Source organism: Diabrotica undecimpunctata, chromosome 11 (assembly GCF_040954645.1).
Source record: "Diabrotica undecimpunctata isolate CICGRU chromosome 11, icDiaUnde3, whole genome shotgun sequence".
In the NCBI taxonomy this organism is placed as follows: Eukaryota; Metazoa; Arthropoda; class Insecta; order Coleoptera; family Chrysomelidae; genus Diabrotica; species Diabrotica undecimpunctata.
In genome coordinates, this window is record NC_092813.1 from 7423418 (window position 1) to 7435426 (window position 12009).

The 12009-nt window shown below is 29.8% G+C and overlaps 1 long non-coding RNA gene across 1 annotated transcript; it reads right to left on the reverse strand.

Annotated features, from left to right (window-relative positions):
- Positions 1–2597: 2597 nt before the first annotated feature.
- On the reverse strand, positions 2598–9439 carry LOC140452903 (uncharacterized). The gene is made up of 3 exons (XR_011952240.1): positions 9405–9439; positions 9200–9260; positions 2598–2627 (listed from the first exon to the last, which is right to left on the reverse strand). It is a non-coding gene; the product is annotated as an uncharacterized lncRNA (long non-coding RNA).
- Between the last annotated feature and the right edge of the window lie 2570 nt (positions 9440–12009).

A 12009-nucleotide genomic window follows, 5' to 3' on the forward strand; every position in this document is an offset into this window, starting at 1 on the left:
AATATTGAAAGCTTCTTGTGTAATTATTTGCAAACGACCCATTTCTCTACACAGCTGGACGACTCAATTTTAATTGTTAATGAAGCATTATTATTGGCATATAATCGTTTTATTATTGATCAAAATATCCAAAAAGATTGCGTTTGCGAGAACTTTGACAACCGATAAAAAAGGCGAATTAGTATATTATGTTTTAAAGGCTCACTGCTTGAAACAACTAAATCGTATATCAAATTTTATATTGGTAGTTACAGATGAAGCACCTGCTACGGTTGGCCGTTATCCTGGTTTTATGTTTTTAAAAGAAAATGTAACCGGAGTATAACCAATACACTGCGTCAGTACGAAACAGCATTTAGTTGCTAAAAATTTGAATGTAAGATTGCGTGAATACGCGGTTATTTGTGCAGGTGTGTGAAGAAACTCTTTTACGAGTTTCTCAATAGCAAAAATAAAAATTTGAAAGAAAATTTATTAAATTGAAAAACCAACATTGCTTATTTGGCAGATTTTTTTATTAAATTTAATAAGGGAAACTTGCAGTTGCAAGGTGACAGTTTAAATTTGATAAAAGCAAAGTTAATCATTTCAGCATTTCTTGCTAGAATTAAACAGATGAAGTAAAACATTACACGGAACGAATTTTCCCAGTTCACCAATTTGTTTCAGGTAATGTGCCAGAAAGACGATATTTCAATCTACGTCCAACATTTGAATGCCATTTATTCAGATTTTGAAAGTAGATTTGAGGATATTTTGACGCATTAAAGAAACGGATGTTACATTATGTAAAAAAAGAATTGATTTGAATAAGCACTAACGAATAACTTAAAGGTACGGTTTAGAATCGAATAACAACAATTCTAGCTCCAAAAAGACATACCTTTTGCTTATATTATGGAATACCGCGGGAAAGTTTTTAATTTCTTTTTCATATTCATACCTGATAAAAAGGAGTTTCAGCGAAGGTATAGATCCAATAACAAAAAAATGTAACAAACTGGACATAATTAACTGAGGAGATTACTGTAACTGTAACAGATAGTTTTTATTTAAATTTAATTAATAAATGTGTAAAAATGTGAGACTACTGTTAGAAATTTAAATCTGTAAGAGTGAATAGCAGGTGGTCTATCTAAAATTAAATTTGGGAACCTCTGGTGTAGAACGCTAAAAATGGCACATTTTGAACATTTTTTTTGTGTATCTCATGATATATGGTAATTAAACTTCTTTTATATTTTTATACAACTTTTGAAGATTTCAAAATTTGTTTTTCAATTTTTTCCATTGTGGGTGTATTTAAAAGATGACTCCAAAAAATTTCTCGTCCATAAATTACTCGAGAAGGGTTTAAAAAAAAGTGGCTTTGGGGATAGTTTAGCAGAAAAATTAAAAATTCTCAAAACAAAACAAAATGGCGCATATTTGAAACAATTAATCAAAAATTGACTTTTCCACTTTTTTCGATCACAAAAATTTTATTTTTTTTGTTAAATTGTGAAAAACTCTCATAGAGAAAAGAACAATTTTTTTAAGCGTCCGCCATTTTGCTTTTTTTGACAATTTTCAACTTTTTTTCTACTATATCACGTAAGGACACTTCTTTTTTAAAACACTTTACGAATTATATGTTTCAGATTTGCCGTTTCAGAGATTAACTGTCCATCATGGAGCATTAATTTTTGGACGAAACATTTTTGGCGTCATCTTTAAAACATAGGAACAATGAAAAAGAAAAAAAAGAATGTTTTGTGATCTAAAAAAGTTGTATAATAATAAAAAAAAGTTGGATTGTCATGTATAATAGATAAGACACAAAAAAATAATTAATCAACACAAATTGTTGAAAATGTGTCATTTTTTAGCATTCTAAACAGTAATACTACCTTAATTAAACATAAATAATAATATAATTTTATAACACACTAACCATCAATGGGTGATAAACTTTTTATTGCTCATAGCATAATAGATTACCTATATACCTAGTACCCACCACCTAATTATTTCGGTTATCGCTAAGAATATTTGGCTATTGAAATATTATTACTATAGTCGGGGAAGTTTGTGTAAGACTCTTGTACTTTTCGGTGGAGGAGCTTTGATAGCTCCCGGTCCCTGAGGGTCAAATAGTGAGGGTCCGCTGCGTGGAGCACTTGGCGCTGGCCGTCTTTGTTGGCGCAGGTATTGGGGTGGTTCATTTCTATGTTTAATTATTCTCCTGGAAGATTCTCTCATAGGTTCCGGTAATATAGGAGAATAAAAGGATAAATTCACTTCGCCTGCCCGTCTTTGTTGGCTCGAGCGTCTTGTTGGCTCATCGGGGTTATCGCCAACAATATCTGGCTCTTCCAAGATTGGTTCTAGTGGTCGGCGCGGTTGAGCTCTACGCCTTGTACTTCTCCGGATAGGAGCTGCTCTTGGAGGAGCAGATGGGCGCTCTTCCCTCGAAGGACGGATTACACGTCTTCTTAAATTATAGCGGTTCTCCTGGTCCTGGAGAGACGGATTTCCACGAACGTTGACTGATTCTTGAGGTCTGTTATCATTTGGTTGTTGTTGTTGGTTAACATCACTCATTTTAATAAATTCGCTTATGATTGAATCTTCGTAAGATGCGATGCCTAAAACAAAAACTATAGATTTAATGTACATTGTGAATAGTCTTAAAATACAGCTACAAACTTGGACATTTTTAACATGGTTTAAGTTTAAAATTCAAGTTCTGGACAAGTATAAATAATATCAATACAGACCGAAACGGCAAGGTAAAGAAATACCACCATGGAAAAATAAACACAAAAGAAGGAACTTGAAATGTGAGAGGTACTAATGAGCAGGGAGCTTTAAGAAACTTAGACCAAATTATGGAAAAATATACAATAGATATCCTTGTCCTGCAAGAAACGAAACAACTGGGAAATGAAATAATAAAAATAGGAATGAGCACACTGTTCAAGAGTGGAGGGACCAAGAGATATTTTGGAGTAAGATTCATAAGATAGCTAGCACAAGGTTTGATCACAAAGACATTCATAAGGTAACATGGACTTCTCCCGATGGAAAAAGGAAAATGAGATAGATCATTGGTAGGTCATAGATCATAGATAGGTCTTAATTGAAAACAAACATGATAAGGCAATAATCGATCGCAGGAATTACAGAGGTGCAGATACCAACAGTGACCATACACTAATAATAGCAAAACTAAAACAAGAACTACCAATAATACCAAAATCTGTTAAAGATAGATTAAATTACTAATTAGAGCGCCTTCAGGAGAAGCAGGTTGTAAACAGACTAGAGGAAAAAATAAATAAAAAAACTGGAGAATTCAGTCAAACAGGATATAGATGAAGAGTGTCAGACCATACAGACAGCCATGTCGGACGCAGCGGAAAAGTGTATAGAAAGAGAGCATATAAAAAGACGGCAAAACTGGTTTGATGAAGAATGTAGGAATGTTTTGGCAAGAAGAACCACGGCAAAACTACAAAGAGATAAAGAAAATACCCAAAATGCGATCGAAAACTATGTGGCAAGAAGAAGGGAAGTGCAAAGAATTTGCAGAAAAAAGAAAAGAGAACAACTAAAAAAGCAATTGAAAAACATAGAAGAAGCCTACATAAACAGAGAGGTAAAGAATATCTACCCAGAAGTTAAAAAATCCAGAGAAGACTCTTCTTCGAGTCTTCTCACAAACTCTCTCTGATGACGGGTAGACCCAGAAACACGTGTTAGGGAGTGGTAAGAGACTCAAATTAAATCGAAACGCAACCATTTTCGTATATGAATTTAAACAAGTTTGGATTTTACTTGTAGGATTTTTTTTTTGTTTTTTGTATACTGTTTCATCATTGAAAAGTAATTTACGTTTGTTTAAATATTCAGATTTTAACATTATTACAGTTGTGTTGCCATTGTTCTAGGAAAGCTTTAGTTTGTTTTAAATAATAATTCTATTGACTCTTCTGGTGACTCTTGAGTTATTAATGTATGTTAAAGATCATTTTCTATGCCAGCAATAATGTTAAACGTAGGAAATTTTTTGGCAAGGTAAAGAAAAGTTAGGACCTAAACTTAAAAAGTATTCTGCATTTGGTGGTATGTTGCTTTGAGTTAAGTTCACTAGCCAACCATTCTCTGGTTTTAAATTTACTTTTAATTGGTTTCGTTTTTCTATAAGCTGTTTAATTTTATTTTGATTAAATACTGTTATTAATTTTTTTAAAAATATTTTCATATATTATTTTCCCTTTATTAAAAAATGCTCGTGTGAAATTATTATTGTATTTGTTAATTATGAGGTTTTTATTTTTTAACTGAAGTCATATAATCACAAATTATATTCAAAAAATACAATAATATGCAGGTCACCAGAAAAGTCAATATAATTATTATTTAAAACAAAGCTTCCCTAGAACAAAATACAACAAAAATACAACAAAACATCAATAAATAAAATGATTTAGGTCATGATAAATCAAATTAAAATAAACATGAATAAAATGATGAAACAGTATACAAAAAAAAAACAAATCTTACAAATAAAATCCAAACTTGTTTAAATTCTCTCATTAACAAATGGTAGAATAAGAAATACATACAACTTATATACATAAATATACATAAAATATATAAATACATACAAGAAATAAATTAATATCTCACAATGGCATATCTTCATATATTTTTGGACTTCCAAAAGTACTTAAAAACAACATTCCTCTTCGCACAATTATTAGTAATATTGGAAGTCCGACATTCAACCTTTCCAAATATTTTGCAGACATTTTGGGAAATGGAATCGGTAAAATTGAATCATATACGGAATTCATGGGATGTTCACAATTTTATTTCAAAACAGTATGTACCAATTAATCACAAACTTATATCTTTTGACGTAAAAAATCATTATACACTAACATTTTAATTCAAATAGCTTTAAACTGTGTGAAAACTAGATGGAATAACATATTTCTCTTCCACTTAAAGAAATTCTAAAGGTTGTAAAATTCTGCCTCAACTTAGCGTTCTTCCGACATGAACATGAATACTATTCTCAGATTTCTGGAGTGGCCATGGCTTCGCCTCTCTCAGCACCAATGGCAAACTTAGTAATGGAAATATTAAAAAAACAGTCATCTCTAAATTAAAATGCAACATACATTTCTACAAATGATATATATGATATATGTTGATGACTGCTTACTCTGCATTCCGGATCATGAAATCGATCATACTCTTGAAATGTTCAATAATTTCCATAATAACATTAAATTTAATTATGAACTAGAAGAAAACAATAAAATTACTTTTCTTGACTTAAGTTTAGAATATAGCAACATTAACCAAATGATAACAACTAACTGGTGTACAAAAGATTTTTGGTCCGGAAGAATTTTTAATATCAACGCACACATAGTCTATAAAAGAAGTGTTGTATTCAGTCTAACTGAGATGGTAATTAAGCCAAAATACCATTTCGCAAAACTGAGAAAAGCTGAAAGATATCTTGGAAAAAAAATAACTATCCACCAGAAATTTACAACATAATCTAATTAAAACATCTAATTAAAAAAGAAGTATTATCAGAAATCAATCAAATTGCAATACCAATCCTAAATAAACCCAAAGCATACCTAGCAATAATAATAATAATGTGACTAAATTAAAGAACACTGTATATCCTTATCATACATTAATGGATTTTGTAAACAAATGTCAAAAATGTTGGCAAAATATGATAATACGATATTAATGTTGGACATAAATCATCAAAAACATCTGGAACATATTTTTCAAAATTTAAACCCAAGGTTAATAAAGATCATCAATCAAATGTTATTTATAGAATAAATAGTAAATACTGTAATTCAACATATATTGGGCAAATACACCAATGCCTGCATAGAAGGGTTGTTGAATGTTGCACACAAACATAGTGTACAAACACAACAGCCCTAGCCAAACATTCTCTAGAAAATAGCCATTCCTTTGATTTTGAAAATGTACAGATTTTGGAAAAAGAACAAAATTACAACAAAAGATGCATATTATTATTGGACATGGTTTACATAAAAAAGGATCCAAATTTTATTAATAATATCAAAGACCGATATCAAAGATCTTTCCAATATGCATCATAATTTAGTAAATTGAGTTGTTTTTAAATGCGCCATGGCGGATATTTTTAAGATACAACCCTGAAACACTCGAGTTCTAAGATACCTGCTAGATGATATTTGTCAATGTTAGATACCAATATTTAAGGTCAGGAAACAACAAACTATATATATATATATATATATATATATATATATATATATATATATATATATATATATATATATATCTATATATATATATATATATATATATATATATATATATATATATATATATATATATATAATTTATACATTTATACATTTATATAAATACAGATTGTTGAAATTTATTATTTCTTTTAGTGATACCTACAATGGGGACAATCCGATACAATATGAACACGTTTTGGAACTGAGACGACATCAAGATTGAAACAACTAGCAAAATTACTAATTATTGACGTCTTAGCATTGGGTCCTAAATTTAACCTACCCACAACTCCTAAAGACATAGACAACTTTAAATTGATCAGTGAGGTAGAAAATATCATCACATGGACACCCGAAAAAAGACCAAAATCTAGTTAGAAGCTTATCTACTAATTAAATTACAAACTCCATACAACCCAACAAAACAGATAGGTCCCTCTCACTCTCAATCGAAAAAGAAACTAGAACCTCTCTGAAAAAGAATCCGAATTTTCTAGTCACAAAATCCGATCAAAGTAATGTAACTGTCCTAATGGATAAGGATATGTCGCATATTCAAATATCATTGGACCTCCTGAGTGACCATGAAACTTAGGCATTGTTATATAAGTTGTAAGTATTTATTGTATAAGTTGGTTAAAAGACTCAAAAGTAGAGAACACACCTCAGATCAATTAGCAAAATTCATCACCACATACAACAGCATTTGCCCAAAATATTACGGGCTACCTAAAATTCCCAAACCTTATTTGCCCCTTAGAACAATAGTATCATGTATAAACTCATCTTTTCATCCTTTGGCAAACATGATGTGTTAGCTACTTCTTTTAATAAATTTAACAAATTTAAGATTAAAGACATTCGACTTTGCACAAAAAATCAATAATACAATCATACCAGATAACTTAGTTGTAGTTGTGTCATTTTATGTTGTGTTATTATTCACTAATATACAACTTGACGAATGACTTTAATACAGCCCATTTGTAAGATTCCTAAAAAAGTTTTTGTGTAAATTATTGCTTTTATTTATAGCCATACATATTTTTCTTTTAATAACAAGTTTTACAAACAAACATTAGAATTACTGATGGGTGGATCTGCCTTGCCAATAGTGACTGAAATTGTAATAAATAAATAGTTGTATTTTGTACATCAGAATGTGAAATTTTAATTTCCATTTATTTAACAATATATAGATGACCTGATAACAGCTGTATCACATAATGAAATGCAAAATACACTACCAATCTTTAATTCTTTCAACACTCATCTGCAGTTTACTGTGGTACTTGATACTAGAGTTGTTAGAACTGAAAATAACATTATTTGTGTAGATTGGTATAAAAAAAACACTAACTCAGGTAGATATATACCTTTTAATTCTTATCACCCACCCTCTAAACAGATAGTTGATATAGTTCTAGCAATAAATTGATTTTCAAGGATTTCACATCCAATGTTTACAGAAATAAACTTCAAATTGGTATTTGAAAGTCTACTATGGACCTAATAATTATCCTAACAAACTATTAAACAAGCTGTTATACATAAACAAAAATAAATGTATTTAAATAATCTCAGGCAGATATATACCTTTTAATTCTTATCACCCCAGCCTCTAAACAAAATGTTAATACAGTTCTAGCAACTAAAAATAGATTTTTAAAGATTTCACATCCAGTGTTTACAGAAAAAAACTTAAAATTTTTATATGAAACTCTTCTATGTACCTAATTATTCTAAAAAACTATTAAACCAGCTGTTATACACAAACAGAAATAAATGTATTAGACAGTAAATTAAATCAAGAACATACTAACATTGACACCTCTGTACAGGTCAGATAATATGGAACATTACCATACATTAATAATCTTACACAACCTCTCACTAGATTGTTCAATCAATTTAATATAAAAATTCCTAATTATAATAATAAGAAGATAAATCATTCCACTCAAAACTAAAAGATGCTATCCCAGTGGAAAAGAGTTGTAACGTCATCCATGGTATACCTTGTGAATGTGGTAAAATATACATACAGACAAGTAAAAGATGAGTTCTTCACAAGAGTGACTGCAAACATAAACCCCTTGCGACAAGTCTTAGCATACTTGTCAACGATAATGACCACTGTGTCTTCTATGCTATATCAATAATGTTTAAACTCTTTAAATCAGCAAAAACGAGGTCTAAAAGAATTATACAAGTAATTTAAGCTCAATTTACAAAAACTACCACAGTCTTATGTGAGAACACTGTGATGTGCTTCCTAATTTTACTTAAACATATTATGTTACATTATTTAATAACAAAAATAAAGATTAAGCATACTGCTCTTCATAAAATGGTTGCTTCCCTTTTGAAATTATATTCATATAAGTACATATAAAAAAACCTTGCATCAGGGTACAGATTTGAACCTATAATAGGTATTTTACATTAATTACTAAAAGTTGTCAAAAGGTAGGCAGCACATGACTATGTATCTAAATGTTGACTACGAAGTCTAACCTACATTAAATCGTAACAATTTATATATAAGAAAAGTATTAAAATGGGTAAAAGTGGAACATAATAAAATAATTGGTTTTGTATTAACTTTGCTTGGCTATTAAGAATTACGTCTGAGTCCTTCTATAATAAAAAATTACAAGTAGTGGTGACATAATATATCGGTAGGACATTTTAAACGTTCCAACTAATTTATGACGCAGTAAAATGGAAATGCCGGTTTTTATAAAAATCAAAACTGTCAATGTAAAATATACCATATAGCATAATATTACCAAAGCCAAATAAGACATATAGAAAAAAAAAAAATAAAATAGATAATATTGATTAATTTAAAAAATCTCATATAAAATACTTACCCCAGTTTCTCAAGAATAGCAGGAAAAAGGTGTAGGAACTACAATACCAATATGGCTGACTCTGAAAAAGAAACGTTTAATTGTTAATAATAATTTATATCGTTATACTTCGTATTTAGCATTTAATAATACTGTATAAATGATATCAAATTATATTAAAAAGGATATTAATGAAATATTTATATTTAAAAATTTCCAGGTATACCTTTATAAATTAATCTTTCAATCAATCGACAGAAATATTCTATCGTTGCTCATGAAAAAGGAAAAAAGGAAATAAATATTTGGCAAAAACCGGATGTCAACAATCACGTGACTTTTTTAGCTTAGTGTGATTGGTTGAATATATTAAATACAAATTGGCTGTCAATATTACAAATCTATTGTGACAAAGAATTAAATAATTAATCTTTTAAAATGTTTGGTGGGATTGTTTCTTAAGGGGCGATATTATATTAAAAATAAACACAATATTTTTACTTATTACTCTTAGATATTAATAGCAACCTTTAGAAAAATATACGCTGTGTTTTCTAGTATGAAAATACCGGGTTCATAAATAAGTACCTAATGTAACTTCTAAGCTATACAACCAAGCACACGTGCTTATAGCAAATATTAATAGTAAACAAACTAAACAGTAAATAAAATAGAACTTTACGAATTACCGACAATCAATATTTATTTATTTGCACCATATAATAAATAGTTATGTTAAATTATAACAACTGAAATATACCTATCTTTTAAATATACACAACCCAAAATTTTATGGGTTTAGTATACACTTCCACTATTTATAATAATTTTTCTTTTTAAAATGAAAGAATTCTGTAATAAAAGTTTATTTAAGCTGTTATTACTGGGAGCTAGGAATTTGTATGTTGTAGGTTTCTAACCATAAATCTGTCAAAATATGCCCGAGTTGAGCGAATGGAACTTAACAACATATATCTAGCAAATTTTCTAGATGTCTTGGGCAAAACGCACAAGACTTTCTAAAACCATTTTCTAAATTAAACCAGCTAAACAAAGGTGGACTATAATTTACTGGCAGTTATTGTGGACTATTGTCATTTTTACATCTAATAAAAAATTGGAAAAAAAAATACAAATGTAATAATAAACACTTTTATTACAAAAAATTAGAACAAATGTAAATTTAGTTAGTAGTACAAATATAAATAAAGTCGATGTACCGGGTGGTCCAATAAGCCGATCTCTCGGCTATACCTATATCACAAACTATTTATGTAATTTTAGGAGAAAAAATTCCTTAGTAAAAGTGGCCAAGAGAAATCGATAGAAATAACTTTTAAGTTTATGGGTTAACCCAGATATGCCCAATTATACCAAGTGTTAAATAAGTAAACTAGAAAGAGGCCTAAATTTTGCACAAAGTTGTTCAAGGATTTTTTTTTTATTTTTTCAAATAAAGGGTGGGGGGGAGTGGTAAAGTATTTGAAAGGAAATACCTATAACTTTGGTTTGGATCAACCGATTTTAACGAAATTAGTGTCATTAGAGAGAGTGTGGATGAATTAATTTACATCTACTATAAAATAATTGCATTTAGTTTTTTGTCATAGGTAGAGGGTACTTTCGAATATACTCAATTTTCATTGATATCTATTCCTATCCTATCACTGTTATTAATAAATATCTATTTTCTAAAGGTATCAGGTATTCTATCTCAGAAGTCCCCAATGGCGAAAAATTAGCGTCCATTTCTAATAACATACAGTTAATCAATTCTCTGTCCAACTCAGAACGATCCACAAAATATCCTTCTCTCCTGTACTTCCCACAAATCACTAATAAGCTAACGAGACTCTTCAGAAACTTACCCGTTACAATAGCCCTAAAAATTAACAGAACTGTAAAGTTGTTGTCGAAGACCAAAACTCCATTGATCCCTTTTGAACATATTAGTGTTGTCTACCACATATCTTGTATAGAGTGAAACTCATGCTGCATTGGCGAGACCAGCTGCTCTCTTCAAGGTCGTCTAACTTCTTATAAAAGCGATATTAGGATTTCCAAACCTTCTTTTGCCATCTCAACCAAACATGAAATCCACTTCACGAAGGTCAAAATACTGGCAAAACAATTAAATTATGATAAAAGATCCCTCCTTGAAATGTGTTATATTCTTAAATATTCATTAGTCTTAATAAACAAACTAACATTGATAATTTGAGCCAGATTTATCACTCTCTGATCTTACACAATATATAAGAATCACATCAAACTCCATATTTTAGCTGAACAAATAGTCTAATAATTCCGTCATTCACAACCTCCATTCGAACAAAGTATTTCTCAAAAAAGTAACTTCCCAATCTAAAACATTTGATTCGCATAGATTATCTTCCCCAAATTTTAGTGTTAAACGTGATAGTAGTAGTGTAGTAGTTTCAGTATGTATACCAGAGTCTACAACAGGTCAGGAGGATTCTTTTATTTATGATTCTTCTTGTTTTCCTATTGCATCCTCTGATTGTGTAGGTAGAGATTATAAGTTTAGTTTGGTACCATTTAAAATTTTTGATCAACCAGATAATGGTTGTTTTGATTTGAATTCATTATTAGTGAAGAAACATAATGATAATAGACCTTATCTTCCTATTAAAATTTTAGGACAATCTTATTTAGCTCTTTTAGATAGTGGCTCAAACATTTCTGTGATAGGTTCACATTCATTAGCTTTATTGAAAAAGGCTGAGATTTCTATTATGCCCATTTCTTCTCTGCAAGTATCTACTGCAGATGGTACAGTTCAGTCTATTACAGGCAAATTTGAAACTGAA